General features: G+C 44.0%; 1 protein-coding gene and 1 long non-coding RNA gene across 6 annotated transcripts in view; one reads left to right on the forward strand and one right to left on the reverse strand.

Annotated features, from left to right (window-relative positions):
• The window catches only part of FARS2 (phenylalanyl-tRNA synthetase 2, mitochondrial), a 499,567-nt gene that overhangs the window by 81,010 nt on the left and 398,873 nt on the right, over positions 1-19,684 (reverse strand). The gene's annotated exons all lie outside the window — the stretch shown is intronic.
• LOC144306481 (uncharacterized) lies at positions 3,524-7,199 on the forward strand. Of its 2 annotated transcripts, none has more exons than XR_013373564.1 (3): positions 3,524-4,528; positions 6,065-6,326; positions 6,943-7,199. It is a non-coding gene; the product is annotated as an uncharacterized LOC144306481 (long non-coding RNA). The 2 variants fall into 2 exon arrangements; XR_013373565.1 differs by having other exon boundaries at positions 6,065-6,281.

Below are 19,684 nucleotides of genomic sequence, written 5' to 3' on the forward strand. Positions count from 1 at the left end.
CAAAGTATATACGCATTATATATATACGTCTATATTTATATTCATCTATAAAATCCATTTTGTATTGCAGGCATATCTAGGTGTCCAAAGAGCTCCAGAGGCTATTATATTACATTGGCCCACCTATGTGTGCACATCTGTATACTAAGGCACCGTATTTGGGAAGCTCTGCCCTACATTACCCATAAGTCTGAGTTTATCTGAAACAAGCACCATCAGCATTACAGAGGCAGCTTTATTTCTTGGAAAGTACCCACAATTCTTCTATTTGCCCCCCACTTCCAAAAAGCTGGCACATGTCCAGCTAGCATAAATTTGGCTAAATTCTACACAAATGTTGGGGAGCACAGAATTGTTTACAGTCCAAGTCCCACTTTTTTTTTTTTTAAAGATTTTATTTATTTATTCACGAGACACACACACACACACACACACAGAGGCAGAGACACAGGCAGGGCGAGAAGCAGGCTCCCTGTGGGGATCGTGATGTGGGACTCGATCCCAGGACCCTGGGATTACAACCTGAGCCGAAGGGAGATGCTCACCCACTGAGCCACCCAGGTGCCTCAGGTCCCACTTTTAAAATAAAACCACTATAACTGCATCCTTCCTGACATACCTCTTCTTGCCCTTCTCTAGACACCTACACCAGGTCCAGGTGGACAGGCCCACACTTGTGCCCTGAGAAGGCCACGAGGGGATGGTGTGCTGACCAAGTCCTGAATGCCAAGGGAGGCAAGCAGGTGCTCCAAGTTCCTTTAGGGGAGAAACCACATCTCCTCAATGTTTTGTCTCTCCTCAATGGGAAGCACAGTTTGGGGCACATGGAAGGTGCTGGAACACTTGGCTGGTAGACTGACTTAATATTAAGCTGCAGTGGTAGATATGGTAAACTTCCTGCACAGCTATGGTCTCCGTAGGCCGTAATTATGGATTACTCACGCTTGCCCCTAATGAATGGCTGTGGGTTGTGCGTGTCCTAGCGGGAGAGCCCAGAGGGTACATTCACTGCAGTGGCTCATCTCATCCTATTACTATCACTATGCAAAGGTGTTGCTACTCCAAAGGCAAAATGTGGTGTTGCCAAAGTCCAAAAACGGAAAGGAACACATGTTGTCAGTGGCAACCAAACTTGGTTTTTGTCATGAATCACTGTGGCCTCATTGTGACAGGTCCAGTTGCGACCTAGCCCTGGATCACACCAAGCAGTGACTCAGCTACGTGGAGGCTTCAGAGGCTATTTTTATGGGGGGTGGGGGGTTGCGGGAGGTACAGAGGAGCTGTATTATGTTTTCCTGAATTTTAATAGCATAAATGAAATCTTCGCTTTGACACCAGAATTCTGGAGAAGTTAACTGCCCTTGACATTACATAACCTATACGGTTTACTTTTTATATCACAGCCACCCACTAAAGTTGCAAACAGTTCCCGTGGCCGAAGTACATCTGATCAAAATGGTAAAGGGGAGTTTTCAGGAGAGTCTGGGTCCAAAGCAGGCCACTGTGGTGTGTTGGAAAGAACGCTGGCTTTAGGGTCAGAAAGCCCGGCCTTCGTACACTGAGTGATCTTGGGAATGACCAGGGTCAGTGGGGCGGGGGGTGGGGGGGTGGGGGGGGTGGGAGGGAATGGCGAGGACATGACCACAGTGCGTGAGGCTGGGCCAGTTGTGCCAGATGGAGTCTTGGGGCTGTGGGTGTGTGTGCGTGTGGGGCACCTGGTGGCTGTGCCCTTCGGATGTGGTGAAGGAAACTGTCCTGACCCCAGTGTACCTGCCCTAGACCCCTGCCCTAGAAGGCGCTCTGCTGTTTCTAGCTCTCACACAGCTACCTCCTGACTCCTGTCTTCAAACACTCATCCTTCTCTGGAGTTTCTCCAACTGCCACCTTCTCTTGAGTGATGCGAACGGCACACATGGTTCCAAAGTAGATACATGATATTTTTGTTAAAAAGTAGGACAGTGTTTTCCTCAAATCCTCATTCCTCACGATGGCTGGAATTTTGTTTCCTCTCCTGGCACTATTCCTGTCTTCAGGGGAAGAGGCCCCCCCTCCAGGGGTTCTTCACTTTTATTCTCGGACAAAAGTGGAAAGCTCCTAAGTGTCCCCTGGGCACCCTGTGCGTTTCTTCCATGTGTGTCCCCTCACCGTCTTGGGGGGGCGGGCAAGGCATCTATCTCAGGAGAGCTGTCAAGAGACAAATTTCCCTCTAAACACTCTTCCTTCAGCAGAAACCTCTTTACATGGTAAATGGCTCTCTGTAAACATGTTGTTTGGTTCTTTGAAGAAGTTCTTCATTTTACTTTTTTTCCCCCCCCGGAGTAAACGCTCTTTCAGGCTGGAAGGCCTGGGGAGAAATCACCCCCAAACTGACCCTATGATTTTGAGAGAGGCAGCCTGGCATAAAAGGAAGGAGACCAGTAATCCGCAGATTGCTCATCTGTCTGTATCCCAACGACCCTGGACATGAGGGTTCCCCTCTGGGACTTCAGCAAGTTCTGGATCGGAACAGGGAACTGGACAGAACCCGAGTTTAATGCGGAGATTTCCTCTTGCCACGCCACGTAATTCAGCGCCCGACTAGCCCGTTAGCCAGCCCCCTGAGCATCGACGCTGTCCAATTCTGGGGACAGGACGAGCGGAGACAGTGGGAGTAGCTCTTGCGTCATGTTCTGAGAGCTCGGTCGGGGAACCTCATTTTTCTTTCTGAGGCACTCACGGACGCTGAAACTTCCTCCTCCTCAGCTGTTGGCCAGCAACAGGCCCTAAATTAGTTAAATTTAACTATAATAAACATGCTGCAAATGAATTATATTTAACTCTAACAGCCACCTCAGGGTTTGTCTCGAGATGGAATAATTTTAGCTTATGCTACCATACGTCCCCTAACTAAGGCAGAAAGTAATTACCTAAGGATTTACCATAATGAGTTCACTGACACTCATTATTTATTACAGCGTGTGAACAGTCGAATTTTTTATATAGTCAGGCATAGGCTGCAGGCTGCTGAATGTATAGTCTCGGATAGGCACGATCGGGACACTAAAAATAAAAATGTTTCAGGCAAATATAAATTCAGTAAAACCACCTGACTTCATCTTCATTAAGAATCAGTAATAATTGTGAAGAGTCCCAGTTGAAACTTTCTACTGTCAGTAGAGCGGGGCCTGCTAGGAAAATGAACACTGGAGATCAGATGATAAGCTTTTTGAGAGAAAGAGCTTCGTGGAAACATTTAAAAAGTGTGTTTATTTAAAAAAAAAAAAAAGACACAAAACTGGGCTTCAGTGCTATGCATGCTAATGAGAAATCATGTTTCTCTATCTATTAAAGCAGGATCTTAGTAGCATTTGGTTAGGGGAACACTCTGTGTTTCTGAAAGTATCTCCAAGTAATAACAACTTGTTCCAACCGCCATTCCTTATAAGATATTCTGATATTGTACACTTCGTTTATCCCGAATAATCTCCCCATTTGGAGGATTCTCACTTATCCACTCTATCCCTTGTGCATTTATTATGCATCGGTTGTGGGCTGAGTGCTGTAAATATAAGAAGCAATAAGAAATGGTCTCTGCTCTCCAGAAGCTAAAAGCCGAGGAGACTCAGCCCGGTAAGTAGATGACTTCCTGCAGCATGACAGCTGCAATGATTAGTGGGGTGTACCGCCTGTTCCATACAAGTTCATTTGCTTGCTATTGATTGATGTGGTTCACGAAGGGGAACCTAACTATGACTCGACCAAGCTGCCTGCGGCTGGCCCCGGCCGCCGAACGGATACGCGTGCACTGGGCACACTCGCCCGGGTTTGAGTGCAAACACCGTTAACGTGCTGGGTTTCACTGGTTACACCTCATCTGCGAAGCTTCGTGTTTTTGCATCTTGCCTTATTCTACGAAGGATTTAAGGAGGCTTACAAAAGAAAATGTATGATTAAAAAAAATGTTTGGGTAGGAGTGAAAATGAAGAATGAATGCGAGAGGCGGGATGTTGCTGACACCTTTTCAAGCCAGACTCACATGTGACTACTCCTTCCCTGTTTCCCCCCTAAGGCCATGAGCCACGTGAGCGGACAGAAAGACACCTGCAGGTCTGGGCGGAGAATGTGGTCGAATGTGCTTTGACCAACTCAGATCCTCTTGTCCTTCGCCAGCTGCAGGACTGGACTGGATGCTGGGTGCTCTCGAGGCTAAAGCCCTCTGTATGTTTTGCTCTCTGTTGACTCACTTGGGAGCCCACAAGGGGCGGGAGTGACGTGCAGGGCAGGATTTGGCAACTCCAGGATTGTGGCTGAAAGATTACCTAACAGCACTGAAACCTCCTTCCTCACACAGAACAATACAGGGAAGGGACATGTTAGTAAAACAGGCCTGCAGAGATCAGGATAAAGGGCAATGCAAACAGGAAGCTGTGAAGGCTTCTGCACGGAACCAGCTGAGCTTCACATCTGGCTCTGAGCCTGTCCCTGGCCAGAGTGAAAGGGAAAATGGCCAGTGACAAAATTCTGAGATTAGATTCACCTGTACCTTAAGGTAAGCTAAGCTTCTCTTGGTAGTTAACTCTTTTTTTTTTTTAAGTATCTTTATTTTTAAAAATTTTATTTATTTATTCATGAGAGATGCAGAGAGAGGCAGAGGGAGAAGCAGGGTCCCTGTGGGGAGCCTGATGTGGGACTTGATCCCAGGACCCCGGGATCACACCCTGAGCCAAAAGCAGACACTCAACCACTGAGCCGCCTAGGGACCCCTTGGTAGTTAACTCTTAAGACTTGTCTCACTAAAGGTTTTATAGAGGGGGTGCTGAGTGATAGGATGGACAAGATCCTCAACAATCTTCCCTTGGACATGCTGTAATGTATTTCATAGAGCTGCTTCTTACAGGCCCTGATGATGGATGCTGAGTACAAGCCGCTGAAGTATCTGTCAGTGAAGATCAGAATGATGCGGTCTACACACTGTTACAAAACGACTCCCATTTATCTGTCTGGGATTACTCCTTTTAAGCAGGATGGGAATTAACATTTGTTTGTTTTGGATACTGTGCTGGGTACTTTAATATTTAAACATACTGCTTTTCAAAAAGTTTGAGAGAGAGAGATAGCAAGAGAGAGCACGAGCAGGGAGGAGAGGGAAAAGCAGGTTCTGTGGGGCTCCATCCCAGGCCCCCGAGATCATGACCTGAGTCGAAGGCAGATGCATAACCAACTGAGCCACCCAAGTGCCCCTAAACATCACTCTCTTGAGAACACTACGCAATAAGTGTTATGATTCCCATTCCTACAAGTGAAAACACTGAAGCCCAGAGAAGTTAAGTAACTTGGTCAAGGCATAGTAACTAAGAGGTAAAACCTGGAATCGGACTTGGATATGTCTTCGAAGCCATATATTTTTGCTTCAGTTCCTTCTAAATAAAGAGTAAGGGCACCTGCGGGGATGGAGTGTGGGGGGTGGGGATCAGTCAGTTAAGCATCTGCCTTTGGCTCAGGTCATGATCCTGGGGTTCTGGAATCAAGTCCCTCAGTGGGTTCCCTGCTTGGCAGAGAGTCCGCTTCTCCCTCCTCCATGCTTGTGCTCTCCCTTTCTCTGTCTCATGCTTTCTCAAATAATCTTTAAAAAAAAATGAATTTTGAAAAAAAAAAAGAATAAAAGATGAAATGTTTTGCCTGAATCAAGCAGTCCAAACCACCTAAAAATCAATCCATTTATTTAAGTTTTGGGGGTCCTCCCACTGATTTCTCTATCTGCCTGAAATGATCAATCTACCAACTACTTCAGGGTCATACAGACATCTGGGTAAGTCAGTCCCAGCTGAAACTGGTGCAGTATCATTTACACTGGCTGTCGCCATCCAACGGTACTAGAGTGAACATAAATTAAATATTTGCTAATGTGGCTGCGTATAAAGTACAAATAAAACAGAAAATAAAACCTACATTATACACAAGCCATCACCATTTATAAGTAAAATTCAACAGAACTGAAGCCACGGAGCCCTACATCATCCCTTGGGGGGAAAAAGCCAAATTTAAAAATCTCTCATCTGTTTTCAGACCAACTATTTTTTGTCAGTATACAGAGACTTCTGAAGGAGTAGAGCCGAGGAATAGTCAAGAGAAACTCTCTGATGATGGGCATGAAAGCAGCGTATGCCAGGAAACAATAAAGCAGGGGATCGGAGACAAAGCTCGGCAGCTCAGGAGACTCACACACCACAGGCATAATTCCTCATCAATGTCAGAAAGTGCTTCTCCTGCTCTGAGAGATGGTCACCACCAGCCAGCACAGTGTAAGAGGAGGGGGCATCTGTCTTCATCAACCCACTAAAGTTAAGGTGCATTTACCTGCTGTAAATGAAGACAAAAAGAAATGTAAACTAAACGTGGCTGATGTCTTTACCTCTCCTTGCTGGGTCTCCATTGCCTGTTTGCAAAGTAACAGATTTGAACAGATCCGAGGGCTCATCTGATTCCGACATTCTGTAATTCTAAGGACTCAGCTGCCGGCCCAAAAGATTTCTTTTGAGGGGCTAGCTTTATTTATTTATTTTTAAGATTTTATTTATTTATTCATGAGACACACACACACACACACACACACACACACACACACACACAGAGGTAGAGGCACAGGCACAGGCACAGGCAGGGGGAGAAGCAGGCTCCACACAGGGAGCCCGATGGGACTCGATCCCTCGTCTCCGGGATTACACTCTGGGCCGAAGGCAGGTGCTCAACCGCTGAGCCACCCGGGGATCCCAGGGGCTAGCTTTAATATCAAATGATACTGCCTTCTCCTCCACAGATTTTGATTTTGTTGGTCATGTACCTAATCACATTTTGCTTATTTTGTCTAGTTTTGTATCTCCAGTGTCTAGTACCGCGTATGTATGGTACATGGCAAATCTGCATCACGCACTAAATATTGATTGAATTTGTGTCTCCTTTCAGCTGGCAAGCCTCTTGGGGCTCCTGGTACCGTACAGGGGAAGACTGAACACTGTTCTTGCAGGGTCTTACAATTCGACTGGCTGCTGTCGTTATGAAGAGTCCCTCATGGAGCATGCAGATTGGCACCGCTTCCAACTAAAGGCACATTCCAGGACCTGCAGTGGCTGTTAATCAGCAAGTGTTTATTGAGCACATTGATGTGCTTTGCTCTTTCTCTGTAAAAAAATGATGCCCCTTAAGATGAATGTTTTCAGTTAGCTGAGGGAGTTACTGGAGTCTTCTTCGTATGCCTCACTGCTCCTGTTTCAGGGCATCACATGGATTTGGGGGTTGAGTTTGGTGATTCAGTCAACACTGCAGCCTTTTCAAGTACAGCCCCCTAGACCTTCTATGGCTATGAACCTCACTTTCCTCCTTTCGGGTTCCTACCATGGAGCCAGATGCACCTCTTCCCTTTGGGTCTCCTCAATGTCAACGCCTCTACCACCACAGCCACCTCTTTCCAAATCCCTCGGGGCTCTCTGCCACGGCACCAAGTCCTTCTATTCAGGAGGGTGGAATTGCCATAGAAAGCAAGCTGGAAGCTCCCAGCTTCCGCTGAAGCTGGCAGGTGACTAGTTTCTTGCTTACCCCTTTGAATTCTATCAGGGTCTGTTTTGTGAAAGAATTAAAAAGGCAATACTCCATAGTTACACTTCAAAGGAAATAGTTAAAAGAAAGCAGCACAAATTCTGTTATCTTTCTAAATGGCTAAATGCATTCTAGCTCCTTATGTTCCCAAAACTGTTTACGATGCACGTTTCTCTGGTCTAGGTCACTAAAATGCCTGCCCCGGGCTATATGTTTCTGGTTTCCACATCCTAATAGAAGGGGGAAATGAATGCAATAGAAACGTAAAGCTCATGGCCCTATTATCAAGCAGTTAGAAACCACCTCATACACACACACCCACGCTTCTGCGTCTCCTGGACATTCTTATCTCAAATCCCTCAGGAGTGTACGAGGACTATGTCTCCAAGAAATTCTTTCCACTTTGAAGATAAGCTGCTTTACGGTCCCAGCTGCCCACCCAGTCAGCATTTTCTGTGCCTTCTCGAAGCTCTGCCCCACAGGCTCAAGCAGCATGGTGGACTGCCAGTGGTGGTGTGCCCTCAGAGAGGGCCTAAGGAACGCGGCCTCCTGCCCCCGCCGCATCTCCTCCATTGCCGTCTGAGGTTCCAGAGGGTGCCCAGGGTGTCATCAGTCAGCACCTCAGCCAGCTGAATCTCAGGGAGGCACTGTCAGGACAATAGTCTTGTGTGACCACCAGGCTTCTGCTGAAACACATTCTTGCTCCTTCACAAACAGCCCCCATCATTAGGAAGCTCGTTGTTTGGAGCTGAGATCAACCTCTTACAGTTTTCTCCCACCAATCTTAGTCCTGCTCCTGAAACAAGTGTATTCCCTTTCATCATGGATTGTCTCCTTATAACGACATGAATAACACAACCAGCCAGTATCATCATGTAGGAATGGGTACGTAACATTAGGGGAAGAGAACTGGCAGGATCAAACTGATAAAGAGAATGTCTGGGGGAAGGAAGCCAGTTAACAAGCGGTGAAAACGAGACCCTTCCCATCTCTCCTTTGTCCAACTGCCCTTGAACTCCAAGGGGACAGACCCAGAGGAATCTCTGGAGATCACAGTAATAGAATTCAACAGGCATGTAAGTGCCTGCTCTGGGGGAGGTTCCATGTTAGTGCTAACGGTACAGAGATGAGGTTCCCGTCCTCAACGTCTCATGTTCTACACTAAGAGAAAGAGACAAATCCAGAACTAAACATAATACAGTGTCCATTATTTAAAGAATTTACAGTCATGGAATTATGGGTTACTTTGTGATTTTCAGATGATGCTTTTTGTGAATTAATTATTCATCTAAAACAGAAGTGGAGGAAGTCAGAGGAAGTCAATTTGGGGATGTGGATGTACCAAGGAACTCGCTGGTAGAAGACTATGGAGACACAGGCACTCTCCAGGTCACGAATCCATGCCCGGGGCTTGGGAGCTGGTTTCTTGGGTGAGAGGCGAAGCCCTTGGCTCCCCGGACGTGGCCCTCAGTGCAATGCCAGCAGTCTCGAGGGCCAGGTCAGCCCAGAGGACATTCGCTAAGTGGCACTGAGTTGAAGAAGTCTACTTAGCTCTTAGCCACTCCGATATCTTTCATTTCCAGCCCTTTCCCTCCTCTTCAGTGCAGGAGAGTTTCTATTTTCTGGATGAAATTAGCATAGAGATGAAGCCATTTCAGGGGACACACAGTGAAATGACACAGCACACATTACTTTTTTCATTTCTAAAATGAAAAAGTTTCCCTTTTTCTTTAAAATCCCAAGACTGCCACTTAATTTGTGTTCAGTCTGCACTTCCACTGCTGAGCTGTCAGCAGTGGAGTAGCACCGAGGAAGGCTGAAGAAGGTGGAGGAAGACAAGCAGCTCTGGGCTGTGAACAAAGCCATCCACCCATGGGGACATGTAAGCACCTGCAGGGCATATGGCGTCAGGCAGCATGTGGACCGTCCATCCCGCGCCTCCAGTACACACACTGACATGGCCCGGGAGCAAACTATAGTGCTGAGTTAATCTTTTCTCCAGATCCATAGGGCAGGTCCAGATTCACTCCATGTCTGCCTCTGGCTTCCCCTCACATCATTTCCGAGATATTTCCACCGCCCCTTAGGACAGGATTTCTGGTCCTCTCCCTACTGGAACAAAGATTCTGAGTAGCTGGGTTGGGACAAATGACAAATTTGCCATGGAACTAGCCCCGCCCCTTCTTCCACACTAACTTTTGTCTTTTTTTTTTAGGTTTTCTCACATCCCTCCTCTCCGCTCTTTGAAGCTCTTAAGTTCTCTCCACTTTTTCGTTAGTGGGTTGCTTCTGATCTCATCGGAAAACATTCTCTGAATCATTAACGATATAAGACGCTATAGAAAGCTGTCTGCTGGTGGCCCCAAAGGCAATCTCTCTTCAATGTCAATGTCAGAGCTTTTCAATTAAGGGAGCACAGAGTGGCTCTGAATAACACTGGATCTTTACAGCAAATGATTTCATCCAAACAGACTTAGGAAGAATGCTTTCTGGAAAGTTCAATCATCTGATTTCTCTGCTAAATAGTTTAAAAGAGCTGAAAAAGAATGTTTTTTTTTTTTTATCTGTACCAAGCTGATGAAGATAGTCCCTGTCTCTGAGAGCCTTGCAATGCCCCCTGGGAGGGAATGTTTTTAGCACAAAGCAAATAAATATTGCTTACTGCATATATAGGAGATGATAAATCTACATTCATATAATATAAAATCTTATAACTATAGGTCATATTAACTGAGCCATTGTGGAAAATTGGGCATACAATAACCTACTTTTAAAGTTGCATGTGATGAAAATGGAAGTGTCTCCTAAATAGAACTGCCAACAAGAGGAGGCGGTGGAAGATAGAGACTTCTGAAGCACATTCTAGTATCTACAATAATAGCTAGACTCTATTTTTTTAAAAAGATTTTATTTATTTATTTGAGAGAAGAGGGAGCAGAGAAGCATGAGCAGGATAGGGGGCAGGGTGCAGAGGGAGAAGCAGGCTCCCTACTGAGCAGGGAGCCTGACATGGGGCTCAATCCCAGGACCCTGAGAACATGATCCGAGCTGAAGGTAATCGCTTAACTGGCTGAGCCACCGGGCTGAGTTAATCGCCCCATAGCTAGACTCTCTATTAAATGCTTATGATGTGTCTGGCATTGTTCTAAGAGTTTTATGTGAGTTAACTCTTTCAATCCTTATAATAATCACCTGAGATGAGAAGTATTAGGTCTATTTTAAACAGAAGTAAAAAGGGGGCACAAAGGTCACACAGGGCCAGCAACTGACAGGCCCAGCATTCAAACTTAGCCAGTCTCACCTGAGCATCTTCCCTTTTGACCACCGCCGTGCCAATTACTGCTGGCTTCTCATGAAAGAGCCTGAAGAGTAACTGGCTAACGTCACTTTCTTAGATCATTATAATTTCGATTACTAACCAGAAGTAGAATTATGTGTCTTTACACACATTTCAATTAATCTAGACACGCCTGTTCCTGAATTAGTTCAAACAGTAAATGCCAGAAATGGGAAGGGCCTCAGTAGACAATAGTTCCCTCTGTGGCTCCATCCTGAGAGGAATCCAAGGAGGCTCCTACACACAGGGGCAACACAAAGCTCTGGAAGCTGGCAGTACGGGTAGCTTCTTCCACGCTGCTGTTGGAGTGAGTTTAACATGTAGCACAGAGGTGTTACAACAATGATTGTCATACTTCATAAATTACATTCTGCTCTTCACAGGGAGGTCCCTGCAAAACTAAAGGAATCATATGCATACAGAACAGCAGTAACAGTATTATAAGCAACGCCCTGTAAGGATGGAGACACATAACGAATGAATAATGTGTTCTGTAATCAAAGAGCTGAGGGAAGAAAAGAATATTGAAAAAAAATGTCGTGAATTTAAAAACATGTTGAGGCGAATAACCCATGGTAAGAAGTTAATAAAAAATTACAGTGGCCTGGATCCATGTCAAAGAGAAGCCCAACTAGGAAATCCAAGCAAAACAATAAAAACATTTTTCCTTTTTTCCCCCATTCAATGTAAAATGACTTTCTGTCCAGTTGAACATACTAACTTCAAGAGATCAGTTCAACAAAAGGTTTCCCAATGAAGGCAGAGGTTGGTGTGCATCAGCGACGTGAGACCCTTAGGAAGGATCTGGAGGACGGTCTCACCCTCATTCATGGCACGCAACACACACACGCCTGGCTTCCCTGCTCAGCCTGCTTCTCCACTCCACCACATTATTTCAACTGTTGTCCATTATCCTCAAACCACCCGTCCTGACCTCTCCGTCATTCATCTTCAAGAAAGCTCTCCCATCTACTTCACAGAGCAAAGAGAAGCCGCCGAGGTGGGAACGCCATCAATTGCCAGCCGCTGAAGTGAGAAGCCTGTGGTATTGGTCTCCTTTCTGAGGTCAGCTCTGTTTACCTCAATCATTCAGCTTTGGGTATCATGATGTCCTGCCTTCTTTCAAGAACAATGCAGCATCGGGGATCCCCTCTCTTCCTCCCGCATATAATCAATCTCTCTCCTTCTCTACTGGATCCTTCTATTTAGTTTTTAATGGACTATTCCTTTTTTCTTTTTCTTAAAATTTTTATTTATTTATGATAGTCACACACACAGAGAGAGAGAGAGGCAGAGACAGGCAGAGGGAGAAGCAGGCTCCATGCACTGGGAGCCCGACGTGGGATTCGATCCCGGGTCTCCAGGATCGTGCCCTGGGCCAAAGGCAGGCGCTGAACTGCTGCGCCACCCAGGGATCCCTTAATAGACTATTTCTTAGACGAGTTTTGGGATCATAGTAAAATTGAGAAGTTGGCACAGAGATTTCCCATATAGTCTGCCCCCCACCCCACTCCTCGCACAGCCTGCCCCATGATCAGCATCCCCTGGCAGAGGGCTACACTGTTACAACTGATCAACCTACACTGACATATCCTTATCACTTAAGTCCATACTTTACACTGGGGTTCATTCTTGGTGCGTTTCTGTTGACCTTTAAACAAACTGAAGTTTACTACTTTCTTACAGAACTTCCCTTGACCTGTGCATCCCTCCACCTACACTGTGTCTCTCCTTCCCTTGAGTTGTCTCTAGTCACTGTCTCCATTCCCTCCCATCACACCTTTTTCTCAATCCACTTTAACCTTGCCTCTGCCTCCCCAGAGTGCTCATTCTCACTAAGGTCACCAATGACTCCTGTGTAAGCCTAAACACAGTGGCTCTTTGTTAGTCACTAACAAAATCATCAGTCTTCTGATGTGATGCAATATGCTGGCTACTCTCATTGCCTTGATATGTATACGTCCCTTGGCTTCGGTAACTCACATGTCCTGGTTCTCTCTCACTTGCCCAGCCCTGCCTATTCCATTCAGGTTTGTTAATATATAGCTGGTCACTAAATACTTGAATTCTCAAGACTCACCCAAAGTTCCTTTGGACTTTCTTATTCTCTTTCCATTCTTCTAGTCAATCTTCTCCATACCCTCAATTTCAAATATATCCTAAATGAAGATTACCCACAAATGTATACTCTAGTTTCCGTGTCTCCTGTAAGGCCAGACTATTTCAAACTTTCTGTGCAACGTGTTCACCTCAGCATCTCAGGTAAATCTCAAGGTCAATATGTTCAAACCTAAATCTCAACTGCCCACGTCCTTTTTATAAACAGATACCAACACTGTCCAACCAGTTCCACAAGTCAGACAGTTGGTGTCATCCACTGTGGGTTCTCATAGTCAGGTAGCAAATCCTGGAAATTTTTGTATTTATTCATATTGAGATTTGTTCATTTCCCTCAGCCCCTTGGCCATAATCTTGGTCCAGCTACCATCATCTCTAGCGTAGCTCCAGCAATAGCCCCCACTTTCTCTTTCCAATCTATTCTCTACAGAGCAGCCAGGAAAAGTCTTTTTGCAAATCAAATCTAATCATGTAACATGCTTTGTTTAAAACATTTCAGGGGTTTCCCATTGCTCTTGATAAAGTGAGAAATCTTTACACAGCTGGTAAGGCCCAGTATGGTTGGCCATATCTGCCTCTTCAGCCTCGTTACCACATTCTCCCTTTTGTCCAGCCACACTGGCCTTCTTAGTAGGTCCATGATGCTTCAAATTTTTCCTGCCATAGCCTTGCTTGTGCTGCTCCTCAGCTTTGAATGTTCTTCTCCCACCTCACAACTTTGATCCCAGTGTTAACTGTTCTTAAAACATCATGTTGATAACACTTATCCCAGTTGTCATTTCACATTTATATGTATGATTATTTGATTAAATTTAGTTTCTCCATCTAGTCTAGACTCTAAGCTCTTCACAAATATTAGCTATGTCTGTCTTTGCTTTCCATTGGTAACTACAGTGCCTGGCACACAGTAGATATTCAGTTGAGTGAACAGATGAGTGAACGGACTACTGAATGAAGGTGGTAACCAGACTGACAGACAGAGTGCAGGATTGATAAATGACCTTCTCCTTCTAGAGTGGGGTAAAGAAGGAAGATGGCTGTTCCATTCTGGAGCAAGAGCAAGGTCTACCAGCAAGACCTCTTTCAGAAATGACACAGTCTGGACGTGTTCCTCAACTTAAGAGGAAGGAAAGGGAAAGAGGGAGAGGAAAGAAGATAGGGAAGGAAGATTTTAAAATGTAAATGCCCCCGAGAAGGTACATTTTAAAGTTCATTCCATTAACTAACACGTGAAATACCTGTGAAAGCCTTAGGAAGATTTAGCGGATTGAAACAGTCTTTAATGCACCTTGTCATATTTATATCACAGTTCTTTTAACACATCTTTGTACTTTGTTCTTTATATGCCTGTCTCCTTCAACTGGACTAGAAATTACTTGAAGCCAAGGACCATGATTTTCTTCCCCTGATATGTAGTATTGATATGATGCTGGTGCCCAGCATAGCTTGGGCACTCATGAGTGGGTTTTCTTTTCTTTTTTTAAAGATTTTATATATATATATATATATATATATACATACATATATATATATATACACACACACACATATATATATGTAGAGAGAGAGAGAGAGACAGAGATAGAGAGAGACAGAGAGAAAGCAGGAGGAGGGACAGAGGGAGAGAGAGAGAATCTCAAGCAGACTCTGTGCTAAGCACGGAGACTGACACGGGGCTCCATCTCAGGACCCTGGGCCAAATCAACAGCCAGATGCTCAATCAACTGAGCCACTCAGGTGCCTCTCATAGTGTTTCTTGATTAAGGACTCATAGAAAAATAAGGAATTGGAAAAATGTAAAGATAGGCATCAAAAACAAAGCTGTCTAGTTTATAACTGTGTAGATGGACTAAAACAGTATCTTCCAAACAAATAATTACATCACCCTGACATGGGGCACTCCAGTGTAGGTGAATGAGCAATGGGCTGGAAATCAGAAAATAATTTTGTAATTATCTATTCACCCAACTGCCACCTCTCTAAGTTGTGAGTTCCTCAAGAGATGGCAGGCCTTTTGGTCTTTGTGTAAATGGGGTTCTCTTCTCTAACCCCTTAATTTAGTTGCCAAATGAATCAAAATTTGGTCGTAGCTCCCAAACTAAGTAGCAGGTTAGTCTTGGCTAGAAAGATCTGGTCTCTGTGGGTTTAAGAATCTTGAAGGTAAAATGACACAGTAAGACAATATGCTCTCCAAGATCATTCTCTCAGGTCTCACATTTGATGAGTACATAATTGAACACGCAACCAAGCAGAGAAAAGTTGGGGACAGCCAAGGACTAAGCAATCATACTAATGACAATAAGTCATGTGTGACTATGAGAAATGTTCCATAATGCTAATCCTAACAGGTATTGCTAATATGGGTCATGGTAAAGGAGCAACTATAATCCAATATTGGCACTTTGCTTAAAAATCTCTCAATATATTGCAAAACATTATAGGGAACAATTGTAAAACAGGGGTTAAGAGCAGTGCCAAGTAACCTAGTACCTCAGGAGGCAGTAATGAAAATAAAAAATAACCCAAATCTGAAATAGGATATGAGCTTATATAAATTATTTTAGTAAGCAGCCTGTACAAAAAGGATGATTAATTAAGCAATCCAACAAGCAGTTAAGATTATCTAATAACTTGGTTTCATCTTGGAGAAGAAAATGCTTAATTCCTCCTAAAAAGTCATCTCCCTGAAAATTTCTGACAAACATTCCAGTCATATATTTTGCTAACAATGTATCTATCTCATTCTGGAAAAATTTAGTTCATTAATGGAAAATTCTTGACACCTTCCTTCCAGTTTATCACCATAAATGTAAATGCCACCATAGCCATGACAATAAAGCGCTGTGCAATATGTATTTCTTAAAGAATGTACAAGTAGATAATTACTGTAGTTAAATGTAGTTAAATGACAGTCTCAGGCCCCAGAAGGATACTCTTGCATAGCTCAGTGTTCACTTTGAAGCATTTACAAGCTGTATTTGGTTGTAATTATTGGGGATGAAAATCTTGTAAAAATGTATTAATGCTTCCAATCTCTGCAGAGTATTAACAATAACTTAGTAATAACCACCAATGTTTACTGAGTACTTACTTTGTGCTAGACAGTCCTAAGTGCCTTTATGTGTTCATTTATGTAATCTTCACAGTAACTGAGGAAGGCACTATTTCCTATTATTCCCCATCTCACAGATGTGGAAATTGAGGCACAGAGAAGTTAAATAACTTGCCTAGGACTACATGGCGAGAAAGTGATAATGCCAAGATTTGAACCCAGGCAGCTTGCCTCCAAGCCCATGATCTTAACCACAATGTGATACCGGGGTTTTTTTTTTTTAATAAACTACTGACTATAATATAATGTAAACTTTTATTAAAACAGAGTTATAATTTTGAACATCAATTTTTGAATATGACTTTGTGTTCTCTTTCAATATTCTCTGCTTTTAAAAACCATTACTGCAATTCAGGCTCCATGTACTAAATGCACATAAATCCCAACGGAGCACTAATAACCAAAACCCCTTTGAAGCCAGAACCTCATTTACAAGGGCAGAGGACTCTAGAACAACACACCTCCAGAACCAGTTTTACTTTGCCACCTTCTCACGTCTTAATGGTAAAAACTTCGTGTCCCAAAATAAGTGGACTTCGGTGCTCTAACAGGAGGGCAAATATTTAAGTGATTTCCCACGTCTGATCTTCCATGTCATTTCCTCTTCTAAGCTTGACTGGGCAATCCAATCAGCGCAGCAAAGTGGAAAAGATGCCTTTGCTGCACCAAGTGATCCTTAATCTGGCCTTGGCCAGGAAGATTTAAGCCCTTCGGCACCTATTTAGATAAAGTCTTCTCTCTAAAAAGATACAGGAATCAGTCTTCTAAGCTGAGACAGAACAGGTAACTGAACAATAATAAAGGGCACTTCCTATTATGGTTTTTTTTTCTTGAAATATATATGCACAAAAAGAGGACTGGGGGTAACAGCTGAAAAGGATTTTCAAGGCTTTTACATATTACTATGTGTAAAAATTTTTATACTTATTACATACATGTCATATATAAAATATGTATACACACATATATAGTGCATATAAAATAAACATATATACGTGTGTATAGATTAGATATTATATATTACATAACAATATGGGAAATGTATAATATTTTAGTGCCTTAATATATATATGATATTTAAGTATCTGTCAAAAGCCAGTCAGGTGACACTCGCTGGATGACCAAGAGGTACACAGTGTGGGTACCATTCACAGGCTTTCCATTCTCACTGGGAAACATCACATGGATGCTTAAAACAGCTGTATCATAGACAAGCTCAAGGAGAAACTACTGGTCTAGGGTTTGTTTAAAAGTGTCACTGCTCTGGAAGGTGGGCAACAATTAAATGAAAGACAAAGTGGATTGCTCAAGTATGCTACTGTCTCAGCCTATTTCCTCTTATTCAGGGGAAGGCAAAATAATGTTCCTCCACAGGTGTCCACGTCCTAATCTCTGGGACCTGTGGATAGGTCTCCTTCCATGGCAGAGGGGACACTGCAATTGTCATTAAGTTAAGGATCATGAGATGGGAGATGTGAATGACTGGGGTGGGCTCATTGTGATCACAAGAGTCCTAACAGGGAGGCAAGAGGGTTAGGGTCAAGATGAGGTTCAAGATGCAGAAGTCAGGGTGATGTGACGAAGGGGCCACGAGCCAAGGAAGGCAGGTGGCTTCTGTCAGCCGGAAGAGGCAGAGGATTTTCCTGCCAGAGCCTCCAGAGGGAATGGGCCCTGCTGACATCCTGACTTCAGCCCAGTGAAACTGGTTTCAGACCTTGACCTCCGCAGTTGTAAGGTAATAAATCTGTGCTGTTTTAGGTCACTAAGTTTGTGGCAACTTGTTACAGCAGTAATAGGAAATGAATACAGTTACTACAGAGTGAAAGGCGGGATTCTGGGCACAAAAATAAATGGGAAAAAAATCAAGTTGAAAGGAGTATTACTCAAATGGTAAGGAAAGAGGGCTTTCTCAGATCATACAGTGGAAACTCAAGCTTTATTGGGTTTAAGGAAGACAAAATTTGGCTAGAAAGACACAGTGAGAGAAAAGCATATAATTAGAAGGACAGGTGCTGAAGTATACCCACTGCCTGGACTCTAGCACAGTGGAGTAGGAGGCTTCTGACATACTGAGTAGTATAGGGAATATGTAAATCTGCTCTGCAAGTCTTTACAATGGCTGGCTCCACCCTCATGAGTTTCAGGTCTTTAGGTCTTAAAAGCTTTTTGGTCTTACGATTCTCCTTACCAAACCTTCAGTTAATCCTAAGGGGAAAGGCACTACCCCAACCCTAGGGGCATCTAATGCGATCCAAGCTATTAGTCACAAAGGATGTATCAGTCTAGCAACATCTTTCTTTGAAGGATAAATATTTTAAATAGCAACTCCAAGAAAACATTTTAAAATTCTGATTTAATCTTCCTGAAATCATCAGCTAACACCGAAGGGAAGGACTGGGAGGGGTGACTGACCTATGATCTGCCAAGAGGAAACGTGGACATGGTGGAGGTTCGGGAAAGGTCGCGATGACCCATCAAAGATCCTTTCTCTTCCATGACCCAGCTGGGTTGGGGCAGCCCTGCTTTTGCAGTGAAGTAGCTCCTGCCTCTCCCAGGAGGCCTGAGGGCCCTAACTGGACTCTGATTCCATGGCCGAAGGGCCATCTGATGGGTGCTACTCATTCTATTAGGGATGTCATGGATGCTACCAAGGAACCCAGGGCACCACTGACGCTGTAATCACATACAGCACCTATACAGTCAAAGCCTGAGACCAGACCACCCAAGAACTGGCCAGCCCTGCTGAGGGCTAATGTCACGTGTACATTACACAGGAAACTTCTGAATGGTCATAGAACACACGTTAGAGTCAGAGCGGAGGAGATGCAACCCTTCCTTTTCAGACTTTTGCCTAAGCAGCTGCTGTGATGGAAGGTGGTCCAGCTGGGCGATGTACTCCATGTACCCTCCTTTGTAAAGGGGGTTCTGTTTTTTTCACTGATGCATCCTCAGTGTCCAGAGAGCCACCTGACACAGAGTAGGCACTTGCATTTGTGGAATGAGCAAATAAATGAATTAAAGGAGGCTGGAATGTGTTTGTTTTATAATTACAATACGGCAAATCTTTAAGAAAACTCCTTGGAACTCTTCCTGGTCCCTGAAATGAGATCTTGGCCCTCTGAGCCCCCGAGAGAGAGCCTGTTGAATCCTCTCATATGCTACTCTCCTCAGACTTGCGCTGCCATCACTTGGTTCTTACGTGTTTCCTCTCCAAAACAAACTATAAAAGGCTAAGGGCTGAGCCTGTCTTATCCATCACTGTATCTGCTGCAGCCAGTCCAATGCCTTCCGTGAAGTAGGTGCTCAATAAATACCAGCAGATTTGAATCAGTAAAGCATCTTTTCTTCAATTTTTCTGGAGAGATGGGGTCACTTGGATCATAATTGAAGATCACAGTAAATCAATATACTTTTTGTTTCAAACTCATAATTACCCTATATAAGAACTACTGTAAAATAAGAAGTCATCCTCCAATAGTCTAGTGATAAATCCATAGGATACTGATTTATCAACATCCAAGGTTTTGCCAGAAGTGAAAGCATTTT

Source organism: Canis aureus, chromosome 37 (genome assembly GCF_053574225.1).
Source record: "Canis aureus isolate CA01 chromosome 37, VMU_Caureus_v.1.0, whole genome shotgun sequence".
Taxonomy (NCBI): Eukaryota; Metazoa; Chordata; class Mammalia; order Carnivora; family Canidae; genus Canis; species Canis aureus.